The 26,845-nt window shown below is 40.6% G+C and overlaps 1 protein-coding gene across 1 annotated transcript in view; it reads right to left on the bottom strand.

Annotated features, from left to right (window-relative positions):
* Positions 1-24,523, bottom strand: part of CAMKV (CaM kinase like vesicle associated) — a 56,202-nt gene extending 31,679 nt beyond the window's left edge. Inside the window, exon 1 of the mRNA XM_063296444.1 lies at positions 24,243-24,523. The gene's annotated coding sequence lies outside the window, so the exon portion shown is untranslated. The remainder of the gene's footprint in view (positions 1-24,242) is intronic.
* Positions 24,524-26,845: the final 2,322 nt, after the last annotated feature.

Below are 26,845 nucleotides of genomic sequence, written 5' to 3'. Positions count from 1 at the left end.
ACTCCAGACATAGGGGGCTGTGTCTGTAATACATCCCAATACCACTAAGAAAGTACCCTTAACAACTGTGCCAAAATGTGTATCAATTGAAACCGTTCAGGTTGTTTCTGAAATATTTTTACTTTACGGCACCCCTTGAAACCTGTAGCTTTGTCTGATCAGAAGAAAAGATATATTTACATAATATTTATGTTTTTTTCTTCCTAGTGTTTTTCCCACAGGTGCTTTTTCAGATCAACAGAATGTTGATCTGTTGGTTGTGACAGGAACTGACCAATTGGCTTGTTGCACAAGCCTGACATCATGGGCTGAGCGAGAGGGACTGGCCCAGAGTCACCCAGCCGGCTTTCATGCCTAACGTGGGACTAGAACTCTCAGTCTCCTGGTTTCTAGCTTGGAGCCTTAACCACTAGACCAAACTGGCTCTCTGTAGCTCATTGTAATACTGTACAGAGCAATAAGATAATTTTCTTTCTTACATTTTATGATCAGAAGAAAATGTAAGAAAGAAAGTATATCTTATTGCTCAGTACTGTATTACAATGAGCTATCTACATTTTCAAAGCTGGGTCAAACAGAGGAATCAAATAATATTGCTAGAAGCTCTGGGACTGGCATCACAGGAAACATGACCAGCAAAATCCAGTATGATAACTTAAGTGAAATGCTGAATTTAGATGTTGGAAATTTAGATTTGTAAGGGGTACTGAACATTGGCTGTGCAACTAGGTAATTTCCAACCTACTTTGCATCATTATTATGTAGATAAGATAATTACATTTACAGTTTTAAAAATTCCTTGGAGGGAGAGAGATCTGACAACAAAAATAAGCATCCCTGGGGTGTGTTGTTTATGTTGCTTCTTGCCCCATCTAAGCCACTACAAACAGGCTTAACCAAGAAGAGACTAAAAATACAAAGTTGCTGTGATTGGGGTCCTGTGAAAGGATCTGCAAACTGTGTTAACTGAAGCCTGCCATGGGGAAAATGCAGTCAAATTCAGCTTTATATTCCAGAATATCTTGGCACAGTGTTGAGAATGTTTAGCTAATATCTTAATCCAGTCTGCCTCTACATAAAATTCACATCATAATTGTACATGAAGAATTATTATAGCTGATTAATTTGTGGATCTGGTTTAGTTTAGTTTAGCTAATCTGGCCTAGATCAGTTGAGGTCATTCCAGGAAAAGATAATGCATCTCTTAGAAGCAGTCCTCGTATCACTGAGTCAATATGCCTAATTCATTGAACAAAGAATTGTTGACCCCAGGGATGCCAGATAAGTGAAATGGGATCAAACTGTTCGTTACTTTAAAAAGTGGAATTACCAAATTCTGCTAACAGAACTATGCTTTAAGATGAAGTGGTGGAGTTCTGAGGACCTTGAGTTCAAATCCCACAGACCATTCACAAGCACCATGGGAAATATTTATTTTCTTTAAAATCTTCCACTTTGGAGATTTCTTAAGTGGAAGCTTCAGCCCTAGAAGAGAAGTAGGACTGGGGGATATTGAATAGAGAAATGTTGGCAGGAGGTGACAATTGGCACCAAACATACTGCTGAAAATGCACAGAAAATCACTGGGAAGCTGAACTGCAGAGAAAGCTCAGGGTGGACAGCAAATCAGGCAGGCACTTGGAATCATTGTGACTCATTGACAGACTGAGAGAATTAATTAATGTTTCCAGAGGACTCTGACAATAAAATGAATGTTGGGTATTATTAACTATTTCTTGGCTGGAGCAGAAAAGGAGGGGATTCTGGAGGGACAGTCTAGATCAGTGTTGCTCAACCTTGGCAACATGAAGATGTGTGGACTTCAACTTCCAGAATTCTCCAGCCAGCCATGGGGAACACTGGTCTAAATAGAAGATGTTTGATCAAAATATGTGAAATACCGTACTTCATTGACAAGGAGGAGAGTGTGGGTTAGCTGCTTTTTGACTGACAGGATGGGAATTTCTCCCTTGAGCAATTATGTCAAGGTGCCTTTGTTCAAAGAGAAGAGGCATCTAACATCAGCCCTGGGACCGGCAAGCAGTTGGAATCCTCTGGACAGCTGGGACAGGCTTTGTAACAGTCACAGACTGCTCACCTACTGCTTCTCTCTGGTTGATGGAATGCTGTTTTCTTCCTCGTATTCCTCAAGGGTGGGCAATCTGTGGCCCATAGAGGCATAGCCCCCAAAGCACTCAAAGTTTGTCATGCCAAAATTTAGCAGCAACACCAAAAATGCTGGTGCAATTTCTGACTGTCTTGATCTGCTGTTTCACTTGGGAAGAAAAAAAAAGTCTGTGTCAAAAATTCTGCCTACTTTCTGATTGCATCACCACCATACTCCCTGCAGCCATTGGCTTGTCTGGCTGCCTAAAAAAAATTGGAAAAATGTGCCTCAGCTGCAAAATAATTGCACGTCTCTCATCTAACTCACATCACTGAACCCAGGGTTCCTGTTAAATGATGGCTTGCCTTATTGAAGTGCAGTTACCTTTAAACTGCCCCTGGCTGTGCTTTTAAAGCTTCTGGACTCTGTTTTTCTCCTGGTTCTTGCACTCACTTGAGAAGGCAGCATCTGCCCACTTGCTGTAGCAACGGGACTTAAGATTGCCCTGACAGTTAAACAGCAATGCAAGCAATTTTTGTTCCTTTCACAATTGCTTTGCCACTGCAAGGCCTTTTTAAAAACAAATCCACTAGAAGAAGGATTGCAGCACCAAACCTCCAGCTTATGGCAGTTGGGTAGGAAACAGTGATTATTTAAACCAATTTAAGAATGAGGAGTAAAGAGAGTTAACTCAATATTCTGCTAGCAACCCTAGCGAAAAAGCCATCAGCTTTTCAAATTTACCCTAGTGAAACAGATTTTTTCTGTATTGTTTCTCATATGCTATTTTGGAGATTGTGAAATCTAATGTGCTTGAAAAGAAATACATCACTCCTAGTTTTAACATACAGCAGGTGCTCATGCTGAATTAACTGGGGCTACAGTGCAATCTCTGGTTTATTGCTCAACTGGAAAAATAACTCCTTGTTAAGCACAGGGTGGGGAATCCTGAAGACAATGGGACAAATGCATTGATCTCCTTTGATAGGTCAGGGCAAGAAAGCGCTTCTGGCGAATCTAATTCATCATTGCCACAAGTCTTCAAGCTGTGCGAGATGAATGCATCCATGCAACAGGATGCCTGCTGGTATACAATAACACTGAATTGGGAAGTGTTCTGGCTTGGACCCATGATGTTTTGAAAGAGTTAATTTGCAACTGATTTTATAATGCAAACCATACTACAGCTGCTCTGACTAACAACATGCTGAATTTTGCACAAAGAAAGGATCATTGGAAACAGGGTTCAGAGATGCTGCTCATGTATTTGTCATCAAATGTGACTCATCTAGCTTATATCAAGAGCTGGAGAGCATGGGAATGAAGCCAGCACAGATTTACCTACTAAATAGGAAGAGGAATATGTGCATTTTCCATCCCATACAGAATGATCCACTTCAATCACTGCAAGCTAATCTCTATAAATAACAATGGCAATATATTAAATAGCATTTTTTTAAAAAAATCTGTTTTGTGTTTGGCTACCATGAAGAAAAATCTCAATGAACTAATTATGCATAAATCATAAGACCCAAAGAGGATATTGACAGATCAGTCTAGATCGATTGTCAAGGTATGTATTATTTACAGTCTCTTTCTCCCCACACACATAGACACATATTTTGTATTTCTCTTACCTAAAATAGAATGATTGCAAGCAATGTCAGCCTTCTCAGAGCAAAAGGTTATGTTCCCAGATATAGCTACCCTGCGATAGGTGTGGGTGATTCACAACTATATTTGAAACTTCTTTATATTATTGGAAGTTTGATTGCTGTCTTATGGTGCAAGCTGTACTAAGAGCTGAAAAAATGATTGGTCTAAATATTTTAAGTCAGTCTTCTCCAGCTTGGTCATTTCCACACAAATTGGCCTATATAGCCAAAATGATGAGATGGTTAAGGGCTAGACCCTGCTTCAAGTCCTCCATCAGCCACAAAAGATCACAGGTGACTTTGGGCCAATCACTCTGTCAGCACAACCTTCCTTACAGGGTTGTGGGGAAAAACAGGAGGATGAATATGTAAGGCTGCCATGAACTGAATGAAAAAAGAGAAAAATAAATGAATAAATAATTTGGTGGTTTTTTAAGTACCACAAGGTTTTATATTGGTTTTCTGCAAATTGCTAACCTTTCATAAGAAAGCAGGCTGCGGTTTTATTCAAAATCCTGCTGAGGCCAGAGTCCTAGGTACAATTAGAGGGAGGGTGGGTTATGAGGAAACATTTAATCAGTTAATGAGTTTAATTATCAACTCAATTTAAAAAAGTGTTCCCAGTTCCCAAAAATATACCCAATAAGTTATTGTATTAGATAGAAAGCATTATCTTAGGAGGTGCATTCTCTTTTCTCTTGGAGGAGGTAAACCTCTAAGAATATATCTGATTCAAGGATACATTGTAGATGATAATCTATAAAGTCCATCTCTTGCTTCAGTTATGTATATTGTTTCTTTAATTTTATGCCAATTTAGTCACTAGATTGCTTGCAAGGGCTGGCTGTGCTCTTGTGTCATTAACTGTCTCAAATCCTGACTTTTGATTTGCTTCTGTAAGAAGAAATTGGGCTGTCCCATAAACATTAGCTGATTTTTGGGAGATCAACACTTGAAGAGTTGGCCAGATGCAACAGTGAAGCTCATGGTCCTCACAGTGGAATTAATTCTTCAGATGCTTTTTCAACAGGCTGGCTGTAAAATGGTTGCTTAAACATTGAAACGGGAAACTGGCTGAGAAATGAAAGTGTAGAAGGCATTTATGAAGTAGTTACCTTACTAAATAGATAATTTAATTGATTAAAGATGATTAGCCTAAATTAATTAAGCAATGTTATATTTTATAAACTTAAGCACTTCTGAAAATGCAGGTGATGGGTACCGTGTAAACTGGCCATTTTCTGTTCAGTATCTCTTAGGAAGGAATGCTTTCTAAAATGGTGTGTTATGGCATTTCTATCTGATGTCTTAAGAATGCTTCTCCTTCACAGCTATTGTGGGTAATCTGCAAGCTTATGCTTAGTTAATTGATTAATGCCTCAATTCACATTCAACTGATGAAGATTTGCTTAAGGAGGAAACGGATCTAAGCATATCTCTGTGGCCTAAACTCTCTACAACTTTTCTCCAGCTAAATAAAAGGTAACTTGCTTTATGCTTTCAGAAATACCACTTTGGACTACTAGCTGTGTTCCCTAATGGACATTTTTATATAAAGTTATTTATTCTGCCCTACATTTGCTTGGCAAAGAGCCATATCTACCTTGTGTGAAGCTCCTGTAATATAATATTCCTGGAAACTGATATAAAGTAGGAAAAAGAAAAGGATTCTGGGGGAAAATATCTGAAAGCCAATTTGATACCCTCCTGATCATGTTGCCTGTTTGATTCTTAGATAGGCAGGGGAGCAACAAGATAATGGTTAAAGAAAGACCCTGTACAAGTATTCCAGATATTAGATGATTGACTTTGCTTATGTAAATATACCTTAGGAAAACACACATTGATAAGGATGCTTGAGAACATTTTATATGACTTGGGAAAGAAAGTGGTATTATCTCAGGCTTTCTTCTCATAAATATCTCTCAAGCAAAAACCATGAACAATTAAATATTACACTTGGAGGTGTATGAAAGGGGAGCTCATGCTACTCTCTCTTCAGGTTACTGGAACGGATGGCTCAATTCCTTCTTATCTGCATATGATTCAGATAGACCTATTCAGCAATTCCTTTACCAGTCTTGATGTAGGAATGTGTTAGTGATCTGACTGCATGAAATCTGCCATGCTAAGCTAACTGAAATCTTTAGGTCCTATTTTGGCTGTTTTAACTGTCATAATGAAAAGAAAAAAAGACACTATTTATCTTAAAGAATGAATTGAAGGTAAGTATGGTGTGTTTCAAATCCCCAGAGAGACATATGTTCCCAGAGAAGTTTGATGGTGTATTTAAAAAACTCTGCATCCAGTAACTGTCAAGCTAATGGCTTAATTAAAACAGGCATTGCAAGATACTTTGGAAATTTGAATATATATATATATATATACATATACATATACATATATAAGACAGTCTTCCAACAGCCTTTGCCTCCCACTACCATGCATTGCTTTTAATGAGGAATGGTGCTACCACTGCAGTAGCTCTTTTGGCCAGCAACAAACCTCTGACATTCTGAAGAGTCACCATGGGACTTTTTTGTCAAGCATTTTCTTTGGATGGGATCACATAACATGCAAAACCATGTGACTTATTTGATTTTGGTGTAGCACATAGTGTAAATCCAGTCAATTGTGGTTGGTTGAATACCAAACCATTGCTTAGCATGATAATCTGTCAAGTGTCATCCAGATTCTTTGGAAAGGTTAAGTTATAAATGAAGTTACCTCCTCACATTATTGTTCCATTGTCTCAGCATTTGATCACTGACTTCACTTTAATCTGGAGATTCCTTATAGCCATCACAATTAGTATCCATTCTTAGATTTCTTTCTCTTCCATGAATGGTCACTGCAGCTCATAGTAGTAGCTTCTCTTCCTAATTCAGATTTATTCTTTCTTCTGGCCAGGAAAAACTGGCCAGAGTGGATGAGATACAGTATATTCCCTGCTGAAGATGCCAACTGTCCAATTATACATGTGAGTATGGTTACCTTTTACTAATGTATATATCCTATCATCTCCTGATAGATCTGCAGCAGAGATGGAAGACTGGGACCCCAACACCAGGACCCCAACTCTCTCTTTTGTAAATCACAAGCAGGGAAGAAGCTTGCCTCATATTCCTTGATGTCCTTTGAGGATAATAACTACAGTAGTTTCCAGAAAGTTCCATGGCTTTACAGTCTCCCTTCATCAGTCCATTTCATCAGGTTTTGTTGTTGTTCCATAGTAGGTTGTTCAGATGCAGTATTTTATAACTATAATTAGCTACGCAGTGGAGGAGATTTGATTGTTCCTTCCTTTCTTGCAGAAAGTTCCTTTTCATTCCTTTTGCTTCCAGGAATAAATTCTGCCAGTATATATTCATTGGACATCTCAGCTTTGCTTATTAGTCAATTAAGGGGCGTAATATAATAATGGGTGAGAAGGCAGAAGAAGTTGCCTTTCTTGAGCAAGACCACAAGGTTTGTTTCCAGTAAAGGTCCAAACAAAGGTGGAGGGCTTTGCATACCATACAGCCACCTGGATGGAACCATTTTGGGGAGGCTGTGTTAAGGAACAGGGATTTGGGACAGCTTTGAGAATAAACGGTTTAGACAATAATAATATTAAAAAAAAAACAGTGGGAGGATGTGCAAAACTGCAGTCTATTCACACCAGGAAGCAGCCTCATTAGGGTGCATTATAGAAATTCTTCCAAGGGGAAAACCAAGACAAGGCAGATTGTATGGTTACACAGGGAGATAAACACAGATCTAAGGTAAGAAAGCAGTCTGATATGTGAGGTGGGGAAGTCACTAAAGTCTCTGGCACTTCCAGTAGAGAGAAGGTAATGTTAGCAGAATGCCTGGATGCTATTATATGGATTTTCTGGAGAGCAAGTTCAGGACTGTATGATGAAAAGGGCAGCATGGTCATTGTGAGTGGTCATTTTACATTGCACTGGTCTAGAGTAGCCCTTCTCAGCTTGATAGCCTCCAGATGTGTTGGTACTTCAATTTGTAGAATTCCCAACCAGCATGACTATTAACCATTCTGGCTGGGAATTCCTGTAGTCCTTATAGTCCCAGTACATCTGGAATAACTAAGTACATCTAGAACACTGGTCTAGAGTGAGGTCATGAGTCACGTTTAGCCCATGCAGAGATTTGCTCATTTCTACCTTCATATAAACTCCACTTTGACTCTAATGCCTTTAAATGCAGAAGGGGTGGGAAGCCATTTTCACTTCTTCCTCCACACCAAGAGCAACTCTGTACACAGAAGGAAGCAGAAATCATTGCCTGCCTGCACATGGAGAAAAGCCCTCCTGCCTGTCTCTCTGCAGGAGGAGATAGCATTCCTCTTTTTCTCCTCCATGGAACAAGGACTCCTAAGAGCAGAGTAGGATAGTAAAGGTAAAGGTTTCCCTTGACAGTAAGTCCAGTCGTGTCCGACTCTAGGGGGCGGTGCTCATCTCCGTTTCAAAGCCGAAGAGCCGGCGTTTGTCCATAGACACTTCCTCCGTGGTCACGTGGCCGGCATGACTAAACGGAACGGCCGTTACCTTCCCGCCGAAGCAGTGCCTATTCATCTACTCCCATTTGCATGTTTTCGAACTGCTAGGTTGGCAGGAGCTGGGACTAGCAACGGGAGCTCACCCCGTCATGCGGATTTGAACCGCCGACCTTCCGATCGGCAAGCTCAGCAGCTCAGCGGTTTAACCCGCAGAGCCACTGCGTCCCTCAGAGTAGGATAGGACTGTGGAATTTCAGGAAAGTTTTCTAATCTCTGGAGCAGAGGGGTGCACAGCAAGCTGAGATTTCATCAGAATGATGAAACATGTATTGTGATATTACAATGCAAGTTCTGCCCACTATGTCTTTGTGGGCAATGAAAATGTTGTGATGCATGTACAAAAGGGGAAGAGTTTGCATCATGGTATCATGACTATTTCATCATTTCCTCACCCACCCTGCCCCTCTCCTGTAGAAGTCAGTGCTCAGAAGCCCCACTGCTGTCATCCAGATCAGTAAGGGATGGGACCCAATTTGACCCTAGGTCCAAGTTTCCTATCCCTGGCCTACACTTTTCTTTCAAAGATCAAGAACCATGAAAATAACTGGCAGATGCTGACTCAAAATGCAACTAAAAAAAATTGTTTGGAGCTTTTAGGAAAGATGTGTCAAAATAGTCTGGTAATGGCCTTGATTGTGCCTGAAACAGCTTTATTATCTTGAATGGTAACTATAGCCCAAACAGGAGTTCTGGCACTTTCATGTGAACCAACTATAATTTATTGATGGCTTTCAAGCACAGCCCACATTAAGCATGTTAAAATCTCTGTAGACTGTGAGATGCTCATTTCACACTTTACATGACAGATTCAGGTGATCACATTAAGCTCTATTTACATACTGCTTCCCATTATAGTAATTTACAATCAACAACATACAAAATATTTAGGCTTATTGTGCCTTGTTAATTATTCATGGTGGCAATACTTGTTGCATTCACAAGTTTTGCTTTGCAGAGAACAGAGAAAACATTTAAAGTGTATACTTAAAGTGTAATGTATTAAGTGGCCCAAAGTTTTCAGTAGCCTTCTACAAGGAGGACTCTATGCCCAATATATATGGATCTTTTTCTTCTCGTCTATATATTAAGTCAATAAGCAAATATCAAAATAAACAACTGGATCCATATTATTATTTATTCATTTTACATTATGATTTCTGCCCAAATGACAGGGGGTGTTTTCCATTTCCCCCATTTAGGCTTCTAACAGAGTTACATTTGAGGTTGGCCTCAATCATTAAGTATATTTTGGGTGCCAAGAACAAAGCATTCTGTTCCATACAATGATGGTTTTGAGGTTTTATTCAGGGAATCACTACTTTTCAACAAGCAGTGATTTGTTTTCAGTGAGAGCCAATTAGGAATAAAAAGTAAGGTCTAAACTAGAATTAATTTCCAAGCTAGGGATACAATAGATCCTTGGGCATTACTGCTCTGCAAATCTAAGATACTAAACCTACCAAAAACATGGTGCAGAGTGAAACCACTTGAAATTATTAAAGGACAGCAGAACTCGAAGCCAAAACTAGCACAAGGAGATTACTGGGAATAAGTCTTGCCAGAAAATTTGACAGCCTTTATTTTTCTGTAATGACAGAATTAGTGGCTCAGCATAAGCTGGATCAATGTAATATATAATCAAATAACCTGAATTTTATTATGGCATTTGGAATGTATCTAAAGTGGGCTTTGCTTGTAGAATTGGCTTTGCTTGGCTTGGCTTGGCTTGTTTCTCCTCCAGATGCAGCATGTTCTGAAGATCAGTTTTGAGTTACTATGTTTTGCAAGTGTTTAGTTCAGATGTGCCTCCAAAAGCAAACTCAAAGTCATACGATTATTACTGATGCAGAAAAACAACCCTAGCAGGTTAATGGTTGGTTCCAGGCTCAATAACATCTTCATTAAGTATCTGGAGGCAGCTGTGAGTGGCACATGAAAAATTTTGCAGGAAAGAACAAATCTAAAGGTTCGGGAAATAACAGGAGTGAAAATTTATTCCAAGATTCAAAACAAGACTACCTAGAAGGGGTGCTGGAAGAATCATGTTGACAAATGGTTCCCAACCTTGCTAGCTAGATATTGTTGCTTGAAGTGGTTGACTGGAGTTGTATTCCAATAATATTTGAGGATGGGAGACTGGCAACCATTGGCCTTAGGGAAGAAAATAAGAGTCCCACAGGCCTGCATGGTACTGTAAAGCTAAGTTGCTGTCAAATGGGATGTAACTTGTATACTACTTGGCCATAATGGCAGGCTATTATTCTTAACATTTGTGGAGACAAGAATTAGCAAAGATTCTTGGTGGGGGGTACAGTAGAAAAGTAAGAAGGGAAGGTTAATACTGGTAAGAAGGATGCAGATCTCAGAATGCTCACAAGCTGAGGATTCTGGTTCTACAAAAGCATCCTCATAGCTATATTTAAGCTTTCCATATTAATACCCTAAAGCCAAGGGCCTGCAAATAATAGACTGTGGTTCAGAAGTGCACTAATGGTCACATTCAGGTGGGTGACCAGTGGGACTCTGACTGGATTAGGTGGATATTGGTCTGATCTAGCAAGACACTAGTGTTCTTAACAAAGACAGCATATTTAGGATTAATTAACACAGACTATATAAACATTGATTATTAAGACATCCTGTGAATGCATTCTAATTTTGTAAACTAAGAAATAATGCCAATCATGTGATGTCATGACTAACAACTCAATGGGATTCGCTTAACAATGGCAATGGGAATTGCCGCAATTGCCATTGTAACTCAGCGAGGTCATGTGACATCATGCTTTACGACCAGGTTGCTTAACGATAGAGTTGCCAGTCCCAGTTACCGTTGTTAAGTGAGGACTACCTGTATAATGTAAACCATGCAAGACTAACTTACAAGAAATTCGCACTGTCAGCACTGGTCTCTTAGACTTACCAGTCCTCTACCATATGTCTGGCTTCCTTTGAAATCCTGGATTCTGTTGCCCCAACGCTCCCACTTTCACTGGCAGGATGGCATCATGGTAACAACTGCTAGACTTTCCTTACAATACTTTTTAAAAAGCCTCTGCTTACATTTCCAAGGATGAAATGCAGTTTTAATCGCCACTATAATTTTGTTGACCCAGAAATGTGAGAAGCTCTAGTTTGTGAGTATGCAGCTCTTGACTACGACTACGTGACTACTCTTATTCCAGGAATCTTGGGCTAAGTCTGCTTTTACCTCTGAAAGGCATGGAAATATATGAGGGATTGCATACCAAATATAAATAGTATTAGTAGAATTCTAATTGAAATGATTATACAACAAAAAATGTAGTCTGGAGTATATCAAGGATTATTACTGCATTCTGACACCGATTTCTTGTTTGCTCCTGGAGTTGACATAACCTCTCCCTCTTTTTTTTCAAAGGCCTCCACGGCTTGCCTCCGCCGGGCCTCCGATATCTCTGTTCTTCTGTTCCAACATTCTCCTTTCATTGTCCTTCTCTTCTGTCAGCAGTCCAAAGCTTCTTTGCTCCTGAAATCATCACTGCCTTTTATGCTTATACTGTCCCTTACATCTTGAGGACCTTCTGAGAACTCTTGCATAATTCAACCAGTCCTTTGAATTCCTATTCAAGCCTATCATCCCTTTGGCACAACCCCCTAATTACCATCCCATTCTGTAAATAATGGTATGCACCATTAACAAATAATTCCACTTCCGGTTTACCTCCTTTGGAACTGTTGAACCAATGAAAGTTTTCCAAGCTCCACTACTATTGCCCAGCAACTGGGCCCAAGTTGCTTCAGATTCTGGAATAATGTACCGCCAGGCTCACAAATATATACTGATAGATTTAATTTCCATGAATTTATGTCATCTCCCTTTAAAGAAATCTAGAGGAAAAATATAATCTGACGTTCTTGCTAACAGTACTGTAACATTTGGGTGACAGAGGCTGTTCCCCTCACATAATGGGAAAGCAATCTATTTTCAGCCAGTTTTATAGCATTTGAAGAACTGGTAGTTTATTTCAGTATGATGAGATATAGGACAATCCCTTTTCTTCTTGTGGGTTTTTGATATAGGTCAGTAGGATAGTATGACAAAGATCCAAGTCTTTTATGATGAACTGTCCAAGTAGCCTCCAGTTGTTGCCATTTGTGCTTCATGTGATGATTCCTTCCCTCTGATTGAATAGACTTGCTGCAGTATATAGCTTGCTTTGGTGAGTCTCCCCCAATCCCCCACAACTCTTGACCATAAAAACAAACAAAACCAAAGCCAGTTAGATAAGTGCTCCAACAGAGGTGTACGTCTCTGATATATATTGCAGTGTGTGTGTGCGTGTGCCTGTGAAAATGTTAGGGTGTTCTCTTTTCCAAATGATGAGATTAGAGCACAGTCTTGAACAAATGTTAGAACTGCTTTTAATATCAAAAAATGTTATGCATGGGAAAGAGAATGGGAAACCTTAATTCAGTCCAGTAGTGGCAATGATACAACACTGACAGCTACAATGAATGAGGAAAGATCATGCTTTTCTCCTGAAACAGAATACTGTCATTGGAATCCTGAAAAAATTAAGTATCTCTGAGAGTGGCTAATTTCAAGGGAAGATGTGTGAATGATGTGCAAGAAGGGTGAAACTAATCTGCATTAATTGTCCAAAATTGCTCATGTGGGAAGATTGTTCATCTTTGATCACGAGAAAAGAGACAGAAGTATGGATCCAGTCTTTAGATTGGCCAAAAGCTTATTCTAGAATTCCCTGTGGTCTTTGAATGGATTTGTCTTGCTGGACTTCCGTCCACGTGTTGCTAGCTGTTTTGCTTTTGAGATCAATGGAAAATAGCAAGTGATGGCTGAAACACACACATACCCACACACACACCCCTCTCCAAACTAACAACATTGCCATCTAACAGCAACACAAACAGAAAAATGAACTTGGATTTTGGGCAGAATGAAAGAGAATGATAGCAGAAAATACGCTGTTCTATAAATTTGCTACTTGTCATTACTTCAAATATGGTGTTTAATTACTGTTCTCTTGGGCTTAGCAATGAGGGAAGAGGCTGAAAAAAGGCAATAGGAGGGCTAAGTGTCACCAGGGCAATATAGGTAGATACAATTACATTCATAAAGAGCAATACCACCACTGTAGGAAAGGCTTGTTTGGGCTATTTTGCCCCACAGCACAGGCAAAAATGAGCTATTGAATTAGCAGACCCCCTTATTGGTATACTTAGCCCATCATTCTTAGATGATCATGGAATATGAAATGTAATGTTGCCATTTGAATTCTAGATGATTCTTGTGTGCAGTGTGGCATTTTTCCTCCTTCATTCACAGAACATAGAGTTTCTAGAGTATACAGATGTATGTGTTTACTTCCTTATGGAAACATCTGGAAAAAATGTAAGTAAAGTTTTGTCTTCAGTCCTTATTTATTCCTTATTTATTTGTTGCAGCCACTCTGCTTAGGCAGACGTCTTGTCAGTGTGTTGATGGACAACCATAGCAAAAGAAAGGGTGTGATAGTCTCTGCAAGATTGGCCACTGTGGTCATAGTATTAGCTGCACAGGCATATAATAACTTCATTGTAGTAATTAAGATTTACAGTAGTTTCAATCTGGCCAGTAACAAGAGTTATCAATTGTTTTATTCCATGGGATTGTTAATATAGTTGATACACATGGCAGTCAGGTAGGATAGTACACCATAGATAGTATCATACAGTCCCTGAGTAGAAACACAGGGATGTATCACCTGTACCTAATACTGCAAATGAGCAAAGATGTCGGGAAAAATCTCAAAGTTCAGTAAGTATGATGTTTAGATCTAGTCTTCTACCCTTTCACTTTGCTGTAAGTCTTTATCTCAATGGTTGAGAATTCAGGAAATCTTAGTGACTATTCAAAATGAACACCTGTCTTCTACATTTCCTCTAAGAAATCCAAGGTGGCACCTAGAATTATGGTAAAATCTTGATTCAATAGATCATTTGGGAGTTAAGGGGTCTACATTAAATCCAAATATGTACAAAAGACTACACTGGTGCAAATGATGTAAAAACATCAATTGCATAATGATGCAAATGACATACATCAGTTGTCTGGACTGCTTCAGAAGCAACAGGGGTGCAGTCCCCAGAAAATTCTATTTGTTGCATCTGAAGTCTGCTTAATGGAGGCCTGGAGAATTGAGGTTTTACTGTACAACTCTTTGCCAAGCTACAATTTCCAGGTTTCTTTGAAAAAAGTCAGGTCAATTAAAGTCATATAATTATAATGTCCAGCCACAAGCTTCATGATTTTGCAGGAATTTGCACTTCATCTGCCAAACCAAGTCTTTCTACTTCTACAACACAATGGCTGTCAGTTAAGTAAATCTTTATAGCTAGACAAGAAAACTAGAAAAATAAGTGTCAATACACTACAGAGGGCAGGATTCCAGTGACCAATAATGGCACTGAGCAGACAACGTAATATTCATCCTACTGAGAGACATGCCAGAATCATGTAGCTCTGGAGGATAAGCAAGTTTGAAGAAAAAACGTGGCATTAATAGCTTGAATATGAAAGACGTACAAAGTAATTGGATTCCAGTTTTTAAATGATCAGTTTTCTGTATCAGCAAAGAAAATAATACTATGGAATAAATTAAACCTTTCACAATCTTCTAAAGGATGCCAAAGGGATATCAGTCACAAATCTACCATGTTCAGATGGGCCTTCTCTATCTCCTACTTTCCCATTATCTCCTGCTCCATTCCTGCTCTTCTCTATCTCCTACTCATCCAGCTGTTTGTCCTATTTTGATGGGATCTGTACTACTTCTTATGGCAATATATTATCTTTGAATGAATTTAAATGTCAAATGCTTCATATAGTGTTTTTTAGGATTTTTTTTAAAGACCAGGTGCCAGCTGGCATGTTTGATTTTCCACCACATTGATCAACTATCTGTTCCTAAAGTGAAGCCAATTTTAATTTGACTCTTTCCCCTCAGAAAATTAGTTCCCCCTTAGATTTACAAATCCTACTTCCCTTGAGCCTCTTTAGGTTTAGTTAAGTACTACATTTGTACCAGGAGGTGAACCAAATAGACCTTTCCAGTGTTAACAACAGTAATCTGCATCTTGGAATCCACATCCTTCTGTATGGGTTAGATCTGTAATTGAGAATCAGAATGGTTGGTTGGTTGGTTGGTTTTGTGCCTTTGAGTCAGGGCTGCTTCCTGACGACTGCCTGGACAAGTCCCTGCAATTTTCTTGCCAAGTTTTTTTGGAAGTTGTTTGCCATTGTCTCCTTCCTAGGGCTGAGAGAGAGGGACTGGTCCAAGGTCACCCAGCGGGCTTTGTCCCTTTGTGGACTAGAACTCAGTCTCTCAGTTTCTAGCTTGATGCCTTAACCACTATACCAAACTGGCTCTGAATCAGAATGAGGTATTGTGAATTATAGTGAATTATTTTTGTCTTGAGCACTGTGAATTTAAGAGGATCTTCCTCCAAAGGAAGAAAAAAAAAAGTAAGTACCAACTAAAGTCCTACACAATATCTACCTTTCTCAAGCTGTCCACCTAGCTTAACAACTCCAACTTCAGCTTCAGCCAAATCCAATCCTGAAGATTTCCCCTTTCCAATGAAGGTGTACATTGAATACACTTCCATATGTGCACACACATATAGTATGTATGTGTGCATAATCAGAAACCACACAAAAGGATGTGGGGCCCAGACAAATATATACATATAAATGTTACTAATAAGTTAGCCTATTTATAAAATTAACGATCCCCATCTCCACCTGATCTCTCCCACACATAAACCACTTCCTTACACAGAACCTTGTAATTACATACACATTTTCCCCTCCCTCTTTTAGCAGAAAAGAAAAAGAACAAAAACAGAACAAATGAAAGAAGAAGGAGGCAGCAACACTGGCAAGGGAAGGAAAAAGAAAGGAGGGGCTGAAACTGGGCAGAGGTGAGGTAAAGGAAAAAGGTAACTGGAATGGGAAGAAGCTGGGAAGCCATGTTTTGGTGTCACAAAAAGGGTTAAATTCTCTGTGCAAGCAGCTTTTTGGAAGCAACAGCTAACCTTCAAAGGCATTCAGGCTTTTCAGCAGGGATGCCTGTAGCAATTTGCACTGTCCTCCATTTGCTTCTTTTCAACAGGATTTCTATTCTTAGTGATGGTGATGTCCTGACTAGCAGGAACCACACAGAGACGAGGAATAGGTCTCTAGTGTTTTATTACTGCTACAGTAGACAGAAAATCCTAACAAACTGAAGAAGCGTGAGAAAACCCATACAGATAAACCCCAAAAGTCAAGGCGGATCTGTTCTGTGTCTCTTTGAATGGCTGCTCAAATTCTCTCTCCTGCTCACCATCAGTGCTCATGACAGGTAATATGAACATAGCTAATAATTGGGGGGAAAAACAATTTGTTTTGCTGTTGGGTAAAGGTATCAGGGAAGCCACATTTAATTTTCCGTTAACAAATTAATATAGGTATCCTCACTGGAATTTTGAAACAAAATATGTCTCTTTTTCATTCATTGCATTCCATTTTGAAATCTTTCAAGTCATATACTGTATGTCAAGAGTCCATGAACCTAGCTTTGTAGCTAATTGACAACTCATATAGATCCTTCAGCAGCTTCTGGATGAAATGCAAAGATTTATAGCATTACAGAATTTGCAATTATATCATGGTGTGGTGAAAAGATTCCCACACTGGGTGGCTGTACTAGAATGATGTCCAAAACCATGTCTAGTTCTAGAATTTTATTAAGCTTCCGCCAAAGTTGGTTGTTATAAATAGACCCAAGTCAAATATATTTTTCTGCCTTGCAGAAATTTCATTCTTGTTATAGAAAAAAACCTGATAAATAAAATGATTAGCATTTAACAGTAACTCCCAAATCCATCTCACTCTGCCTCATAGTAAGATTGGCTCTGAATAGGAACTTTGTTCAGCTACGGTGTAAGTCCAGTTATTAAATTGTTTTGGTTTAATTATGAAATGAATACTTTCCCAAGGATGGGATATGCAAACAGGTAAGAGCAAAGTGAAAATAAAGCAAGATAGTGACAACTGAAGTGGGAAGTATGAATGGTCAGAATTGGAGTCAACATGCAGAAAAAGTAGACTCTGCACAATCAATAGAGGTGACTATTAAACAAGACTTTCTTTGCTGCCTAGCTCAGTCAGTGTAGTTTATCTCTTAAACTTCACCTCAGATTGGTAAGAGAGGAACAGACAAGGCGTGTTTTCCTAAAAAGCTGAAATGCTGGCTTCCATGTGAGCAAAATACACCCATCTAACAACTGTAGGAGGAGAACCATGCTAGTCTGTGGCAGCAAAAAAATCAGAAGTCTGGTAACAGTGAAAATTCCAGTACTGTTCCCAAGCAACCAAATTTTCTAGTCCATCACTGCTAGAGGAAGGAAACAAAAAATAAATCTTTTGAAAGTAGAGTGGTTTCAGGGAGGCATTATTCTGGTCAGTGTTTTCCACTCTCCTTTGCCAATCTGGTGCCCTTCAGAGGTTTGGGGATTTCAACCCCAGAAGCCGCAGCATGTATACACTTTCTTATCTAGTCACTTTCCTACTTAGTCAAAGCAAGAACCTGCAAAACCTGTTTACTGCCAGTAGAAGGGAGATTAATGCTGCTTGCTACTTCAGATCACTTCCAACAGCCCAAAAGCAATTATTTTTTAAATCTCTAGCATGAATCTATTTCTAAGCTACAGCTTTTCATCGCAAGAAGAAACTCTCTGGATACATTAAGAATGTGGAGTATTTATCATGTGCCCTGGGGAAAGATGCCCCAGAATCATAAAAAATAAAACAAGATTTGTGAAGCTGAATTAACAATTCGGACTTTCAAGTCAATAGGTGGGAGAGCAGCATGTACTTCTACTTCTGCAGTAGGAAATCACTGGATTTACAAAGTGTGCTTTAAGTCAGTAGTCCTGTAACTATGTTGCTCATACTGCCATTGTTCCCCCAAACTTGAAGGTGTTCCATGCATTGGCCCCCCATATCCATCAGGTTTTTTCATGTTGGTTTTGGATCCATTTAATTTCTCTAGCTAAACAAGTCCCTCTAGCTATAAATGATGAAGTTGGCAGATCTCTTTTCATAAGTCATACTGTCAGAAAAATTATGACTTCTTGATGGAAAAATTCCCAGAGAGTATGAGTTTATAGGTGAAAAAGCAGTGAAATATTTATCTTTTTTTCTTCAATGCATCATTTTGATCAACCAAAAGCAAATATCAGTGTAGATTAAATGCTGAACTGAGTATATGAACAATTTGTTTTATGAACAAATCTCATTTTGGACTGATGAAAAGTGCTGTCATAGGCAAGCTCAAACATCACATTAAGATATATAATGAATATATAACATGCAGGGAAAATAAACAGTATCATTAAAATATGTTTTATTTCAATATTCCTTTTTTAAAAAGAAACTGTTACTGTATTTCTCATTTTAAAAATTGTTTGCTGTTCCATGGTTTTGAAAAATTAAAAAACTCCTTTAATCCAAGGCTGCTTCATTTACTGTGCCAACAGCACTAACCATCTACCAGAGCACAGTTCAACAATTCACAATTATAGATGCACAAAGATTTAATTCACTCCACAGTGAACTAACTTAATTTGCAATCTGTGAATACATAGATTGGAACAATTACTGTTTGGACAGTGCACTTTTCTTTATGTTTCTATGATGTTCTCACCTTTAAAAAGTACAGTATAATAAAAAATGAATTAAAATATGTACTGTAGAGGAAACATCTTTAGTTTAAATGTGAATATTCATGTGGGCTTTTTCCCCCAGAGACTGACTGATAGAAAACATGAGAGAACAAACTTACAACTGGAAAAAAAAATCAAAACTGATATTGACTGGAAATAGGACAAGATGATGAGAGAATGTAATTTACCGAAAAGCTCCAGGTTATGGATGTAAAGGAATGGGTAGCTGAACAAAATTACTGCAGATCCCATGCGATCAGATGATTGTCATTATGAAATGTTAGGTCAAGAAAATGAGGTGGCTGTGATTGTAGACTCATAAAACCTTTATCTAGCTTCAAAAGGTCAGTGATGAACCCAAGCCTGGGCCCCAAAGCCATTGCTAAGTCTTTAGCATCAAGCTCTTTGGCACCATTAGCTGAGATGATTCCATCTGGGGATACCACATGCAATTTCACTAAAAGAGTGTAGCAGTTAAATGAACAGACTTCAACTTCCAGAATTTCCCAGCAGTCATGGCAGGGGAATTGTGGGTACTGAAGTCCAGGCATCTTAAAGTTGCCAAGGTTGAGAAACATTGATTTAAAATGTTAGACTAAGAGTAGAGGCGGGGAGGTAGAGCCAGATTCTAGTCCACTTTCAGCTATAGAAACTCCACTGGGTGACTTAGGACCACTTGTTGTTTCTCACATCCCAATTTAGCTCATGGGTTGTTGTGAGAAAGAAAGAGTGAAAGGAGAAAGGAGATCTACTTGAAGCTGCTGGAGAAAAGGCAGGTTATAAATATAAGAAATAATAAAAAATAATAAATATCCATTCCACCGTAATAGTTTTTGTTCTACAAAGAAATACATACATATTTCTATTCCAGTTCAGGGAGCTTGTCTAGAAAGTGTGTGTAAATTCTGAGATACAACATTATTCTTTTTTACCATATGCAATCAATTATAATTTTCCATGCATCTTGGAAGGGACTTTGTGGGATTTTAGTTCTGCCAAACCAAAGCTATTCACTGAAGGAGTCCAAAGGAAGATACTGATCCTTATCCAGCTTTGTGTCTGCATCTATGCATTAAATGATGTGGCTCTGTTTAAAAAGAGCCACCCCTAATGTATTGTACTAGATTTATGACTGGATCCATCTGACATGGTTTATTTTATTTTTATTTTATTTTATTTTTGTTTGTCTCAATTCCTCATTTATTTAACCTAAATCAGAATATAGATGCTCTTTCTTTTCAGGGTGAAAGAGAAAAGAAAGGAACAGTTGGTTCTCTTATGAGCTTTCCATCATTGCAAATCTATTGAAGGAGTATGCGTGGATTTAGTGGGAGTATGACGGGGAGGAAGTCCTTCAGGGTGAGTTCTAATTGTAGAAGAATATCCACATACTCTGGTGCATTGAGGAGATGTTTATAGTACCAGATTAGTGTTTTGAGACTGTAGGCCTAATAACACTTTATCTGGAAGTAAGTCCTACTGGCTTTTAATTATAGGTACATATGCATATGACCTGTTAAGCAGTTATTTTATGTCTCTGAAAAGCATAGCTTACATTATTATTTGGTCATTTGGGGACTTATAAACTTAGCACTTGATAGGCAATTCACTACATTTCTTAAATTGCACTCTGATAGGGAAACAAGATGGAAAGGACTTTTACTGCAAACATGTGAAACTGACACAGATTGGAAATCATCCATTGGATTCACAAGGTAGGACGATGAAGCAAGGAAATCAGCTGAAAAGTTCATGGTGCTGAGCATAAGAGAAGTAACCCTTAATAAAGAGGTGACTTTTAATATTTTTACATAGGACATGATGTGTTATAGACAAAAGTTAGGCTGGTTATAATATGGGGCAGTCTTTAGGGAGGAAGCAAACCCAGTATGTTCAGCCCCTGGCCATACAAGTGGAGCACGGTCTCCACAGGTATCGTAATGGACTCCAGATCTGTTGAGTGGTCAAACTGTGGGACCTGGGGCAGGATAACAAAGGTCACATGCTTTGATCGGTGTAATGGGATCAATCAACTACAGCTGAAATGGGCAAAGTTTTTATCACACGTTTTGTGGCACCGAAGAGCCCACAGGGAATATGAGTGATAATGAAACCATATCTCTAGAATTGGTGGGAGAGAAATTTTTTGGCCCTTTCACAGGCACTTATGGTAGGCTATAAGGGGTAAAATGGCTATATAAAGTTTTGTAGTGACTCCACACAACTTTGCCTTTTCCAACCTTATCTTAGTAATCATCATGATGATCATCAGCAGCAACAACAGCACCTGGGGAAAGAATTTGGTAGGGCTATAATGCCCTCAAAAGGGTGGTGCATGAGGGTCATTGATTGCCCACCTTTGAATTAAAACTTTGAAGAGGTTCTGTATACAGAGAGAATAGATTGTAATCAGTGGATTTCCAATTAAGGGCACATTTATCTATAATTTAAAAAGAGAATATTCTAGTGCAATCACATCCGGAGTGAAAAAAATGGCCTTTTCAATTGTGTCTGGCTTATTATTTGAGAGCAATATAATAATCTATTACATTGTTTTGATAATATATAAATACTGTATATTTACATATAACTGCTTGATCCAATATTAAAAATGCAGATGATGAATCCCTCCCCCCCTTTTTTTTTAAATGGTTCACAGCTCTTTTTATTAGAACAGCATTTGTCACCGTCAGTTTTCAGGAGACAGAGGCCACATGGTGAGCCCAAATAGAATTCTTTTACATCTGTTTATAATATGGGTTGTTTCTGTATCCCTAGCTGGAAATGATGGAATTTGTACTCCACCATTTAGCAGGCCACAGGTAACCCATTGCTGGACACATGGGAAGATACTGACTCCTCAGGGCTTTCTCCCCATCCAAGTCAATAGGTGCTAATATATTGCGACTTGAGAAGAGACAGGAATTTACTGTTCTGAATCATCCGATTTCCTCTTTGGAGGAATGATCTGGGAATTTGATTTCATATTCTGCTCCTTTTCATGTGCCGTTAATCCATATGGTTTCTTTCCAGTATGGAGTCCCATAGCATTGAATAAGCATTGAAGCATATACATTGAACAAAGGATATGATTCCAGCATGCGTCAATATGTTCTGAAAAAATGTCTGCAGGCAAGACATCTAAGAACACTTTTTTGCACATTGGTTAGTGCGAATCTGACATTTAATTCATCTGTATAGGCAAGTAGTATTTTGAGATATTTTTAAAACTGTGAATGCTTGCTGTGGACTTGCCACAACATTTATGATTATAAAATAGGCAGTTTTAGGTGGATGATCCCGATGGTGTCAATCAAAGGCATTTAACGTTTTTTGTTTTTAGGTCACTGCTTTTATCCATGTGTTAAGACGATTGTCAGAAAAGCCCCCTGTAGTTAAGGACCTCCTTCCCCCAAAGAAAGACCGATGCAGTCCTATGCAGATGTGACCAGCGCTATCTGGATCAGATGAAACTGAGGTCGTTTTCTCCGGTTCTCAGCAACCGTCCCTTCTTAGTTCACCAGATGATTAAGCCCGCGGACATGCACGCACCTATTATCCAACTCCCTGGCCTTCTTTTGCCGTTAACTTCCCCTGTTAACGGCAAAAGAAGCAACCCTGCGGGCCCTCTTTAGACACAGCAGCCAAGTTTATGGCACTGTGCTCTCCATTCGCGGGAGTCTCGGGGATGGGAACCGGAGAGGGGGAGAAAAAGCAGGTCGAGACCCACATCCAGACGGCCAGAAGCCCAGCCCAGGTGCCAACACAAGGCAAAGTTTAGACACCCCCCTCCCCGCAAAGAGCCAAGCTGCGATAGTGCTCAGATCCCCGCTTGGGGGCTTCAAACTTTGAATCCGGATCAGGTCTTCTCTTCCCCATCCCCCCCACCCCCAATTAAGATGGAATCTTTAGTTGTGACATTCCTTGTTGTCATGGAAATGAGCGCGAGAGTGCGAGTTGAAAGGAAATCAAAATAGCAGGTGCTTCGACGGAAAGGGGGAGGCGAGAGAGCGGATGGTGGTGAGAAGTCACACTTGCTAGTGCCAGTTGGGGGCCACCAACTCCGGTCGGGGTTAATGGATTGTCCCATCTTCAGCAGCCAGCCTCCCTTCCCCCGATGCTGCTCGGGTGCAGCAAGGGCCTTTCCTCCCCGCTCCTTCAGGAAGATGCGCGCGTTCTGACCCCACAGGAATTGGCTGGAGAAGAAGGAGCAAAGGGTCGGCTGACGGGACGGTGTGCGGGGTGCGTGGGTGGGTGGGTGAAGATCCCCGCCCCGCAAGGGTTACAGCGCGTTACCATGGGAGCACCAGGCGACTCGCAGCCCAGCTGCCCCAACCCTACGGCGGGCAGGAGCGCCTCGACCCGAGGCTCTCCGGAGGACCAGGCGAGGAGCAGGCTCCAGACCCCGCTCCACTCCCCCTTCCCACCCGTCCAGCAGCGCGCCTCAGACTGAGCGGAGGGAGGGTGTCTTGGCTGCGGACGAGCGAAGGGGCTCGCCCTCCCCCCCACGCCCCAGTTGCTGCGCGCGAGGACGGGTGCGCGCGCCTGGCAGGAGAGCAGTCAGGTTCTGCAAACCCGGATTGGCCGCAGATCAACTTTCGCGAGGTCCGATCCAGGCAGCGTTTTTTCTACACCGCCACCAGCCAATTGGCCTTTAGGAACAGTGAGCATCGCCCCATCAGAACTCCCTGCCCATTCGCCCTCCCCCGCTTACCTGCGCGCGGTGGACCCCTTAAGTAGCGGTAGAAGTGCGTGCGAGAAAGGAGAGGGCGGGAGCGCGAGGCGAGTGGGAGGGAGGGAGGGAGGGAGGGAGGGGAGCGCAGTGACTGAGCTCGGAGTCACTTTCCCAAAGTAGGGACTGGGTGCAATTTTGGCCCGGACGGTGAGAATGACAAACGCACGCCTCGATACACCACACGTCGAATGGCCGCGGCGGAAGCCCCATCCTCCCCAAAACAGGCTGCTTCCCAAACCACACCGGTCCTCTGCTGCCGCAGCATCCCTTCGCTGCGAGGAAGAACTCGTCCCCGGCCCGGGCTCGAGGCACACGCGCCGGTCCACAGCCGCGCTCCGTCTCCGAAAAGCTCCAGCCGCCCTCCCCGCTCCCCGCGCCTGACTGCAGCAAGCAAGCGCTGCCCGAAGCGCGCCATGACCGACCAGGACTTACTTGCAGATCTGCTCCGGCCGATGGTGGGATCCAAGGGATGGAGGCGTCCGGGTGTTTTTTTCTTACGCGCTCCCCGCCTGTTCTTTCCGCCCGTACTTTGGAGCCCGCCGCTCCGGTTCTGGAGCCTTCCCGGTGATGGGATCAAGAGTCCTCCAAAGCCCGCTCAGCAGCTCCCCGGGCCAGGGGCACTGCAGCGTTGCAAAGGGAGGGGTTGCACCCCAATCCGCCGTAGGATCCCGTCGACTGAAGAAGGAGCCGAGAGCGCTCGGTGCTCCGCGGCTCCTCGCAAGTTGAGCATCTCAGTTGAGTTCCAAGTGGGAAAGTTACAAAGGACGAAACTGACAAAGAACCGCCCAGGAAGGGCGGGGCCACCGTCCAACTAAGCCACCCGGAAACTTTTAAGCCCCGCCCACCGCCTTTTTCAAGAGTGTTGCTGGTGCCTCGCCTAATTCTCTTTTTAAGGATCAGGAATAACAAGATTTCCTCCTGATAATAAGCCAGTTTAGGAAAGAGAAGCTGGAACAATGCAAGTCTTTCCATCCCGGGAGTAGTAAAACTTGACTGGAGACATTGTTTATAATGCTATTTCATGGCTTTTATGCTATTAAGCCCCACCACCATAAATGGATGCACAGGTTTTTCATGGCCCTGGTGTGTGCTGCCTATCTGCTGTCAAACCTAGTTTGGTTGACTTCTGCATCATGACTTTCATTAAAACACCTCACTGACAATAACAAAAGATGGAATATTTGAGGTGTGGGTTTTTTTGTTGTTGCAAAATAAGTTTTTGGGAGGTGTGGGGTGGGATAAAGCTGTGATGTACTGTATAATTGTATAATCCTGATGAAGGCAGTCTTCTGAGATGAGCAGGTAGGAGCTCAGCTGTCTAAAACCATGCTCCTCTTGAGCCATCAACAATACATCTGATTGATTCCTTGTGTGACACCCAAAACCATGCCTGATGAGGTTTATTCTGAAGTGGAGTCGAGCCATTTTTAGGGAAAAGGGCATATGCTGGGACTACCCTCCAAAAGATATTAGGGCAAAAACTAAATTGGATTTTAACTTGAATCTAGTTGTAATTACATCATTTAAATATAATTGCTAGGAATAGCACACACTTGTCATGTATTTAATACTCCTGTGACATTAAAAATACAATTTATTGCCATGTTTTTGGAAGGGCTTTGGAAGCTGCCCCCAAGCTTACTGTTACAGTTTTGTTCTTAACATTTCAAGTTACTTCTTTAATATTCATGTACATCGTTGAGTTGTTCCCATACCTTTTATGTGAATGCACATATTTCATATTATTACATAGTCCAAATGAGTCATTGTACTGACACAACAGGCACAGACTGAGACTGCTGTACTGTGTGTTCTTATAGGGCTGGAACCTAGCAGCTGCTTTGTGATCAGAAGGCAGGGAAAAGAAAGATTGAAACTAGGGTTTTAGTCACGATTGCAGAAAGTCCACAAGGCACACCAATGTTAGCTATATTTTCCAAAGTAAGGCACAAATGGTGACATAGATCACCTGCAGCCACTTGTTAAGTTTTATGATTTACGGCCAAAGATTGAATTGTACCTGGAAGGTCTTGTAAGCTAATTACTAAATTACAGCATTACTTCAGAGTCTTCAAGTCATTACATTTTTGCAGTTCTCAAGAAAGGGCATTTTGCTAATATTTCTACTTCAGTAGCACTCAGGGAATTTCAGGGTGGCTGTATTTTGCTTACATACACCAGAAATGGATGTCTGTCAATGGAATACACTTGTCTGAATAATATATTTTTCTACTCTGGAGCAAAATAAAATATACCCAATGATCCAGTGTGGTAGTGGAATCCATCCATTCCAGGAACTTTCTGGGCAGCAAACTGGTACTTCCTTGTGCTGTGACCTGTTGACCTGCATGCCCTACTTTGGCAGACTGAAACAGTAAAGGTAAAGAGAGCACACTTCCGCCAAAGACAGGACCTCTTTAATAACCAGAGAGGAGTTGGAAGATGACGGCATGGATTTTTCCTTTGGCTTGTAACATGTGCTCTCTCTCTATTGTATGCAACAGGTCTCATTTCTTGAGAAGTGGTGAAACTCAACACCACAAAGGAATTGCATCCTGGGCCATTGGTTGGTATCATGATGCAGTGGTGTCACCCAATGCAAGCAGTGGAGCCTTTTCCCAACAGTATCAGCATCTTGGAGTCACAGGCAGAGCCAGTTTATTTATAGACACATTTTTGACGAATACATGGTGCTTAAACTGATTCACAGAAAACAAGCTGCTTACCTGTAATTAGAGTACCATCACTCAACTGCACAATAAAACCATAGCAAACTAAATATGATGTTGGCTGTTCAACGTGACCATCCGTATAAAGCACAACTAAATGTAAAGTTCTGAAAATACGCTAGTAATAATGAGTAACATATACTGTGTAGGACCAACAGCACCAACACAATTAAGCAATCTGTTGAACATTAATATTAAGAAACCAAACAACAGGATGCTGAACCCAAATTATACCAGCAAAAAAAAAAGTTCTGAAAATTTCTATATCCTCCATTTTCTGTACATTTACCATCAGTGCATAGATAT

Source organism: Candoia aspera, chromosome 2 (assembly GCF_035149785.1).
Source record: "Candoia aspera isolate rCanAsp1 chromosome 2, rCanAsp1.hap2, whole genome shotgun sequence".
In the NCBI taxonomy this organism is placed as follows: domain Eukaryota; kingdom Metazoa; phylum Chordata; class Lepidosauria; order Squamata; family Boidae; genus Candoia; species Candoia aspera.
This window is presented reverse-complemented; position numbering and strand designations above follow the sequence as displayed.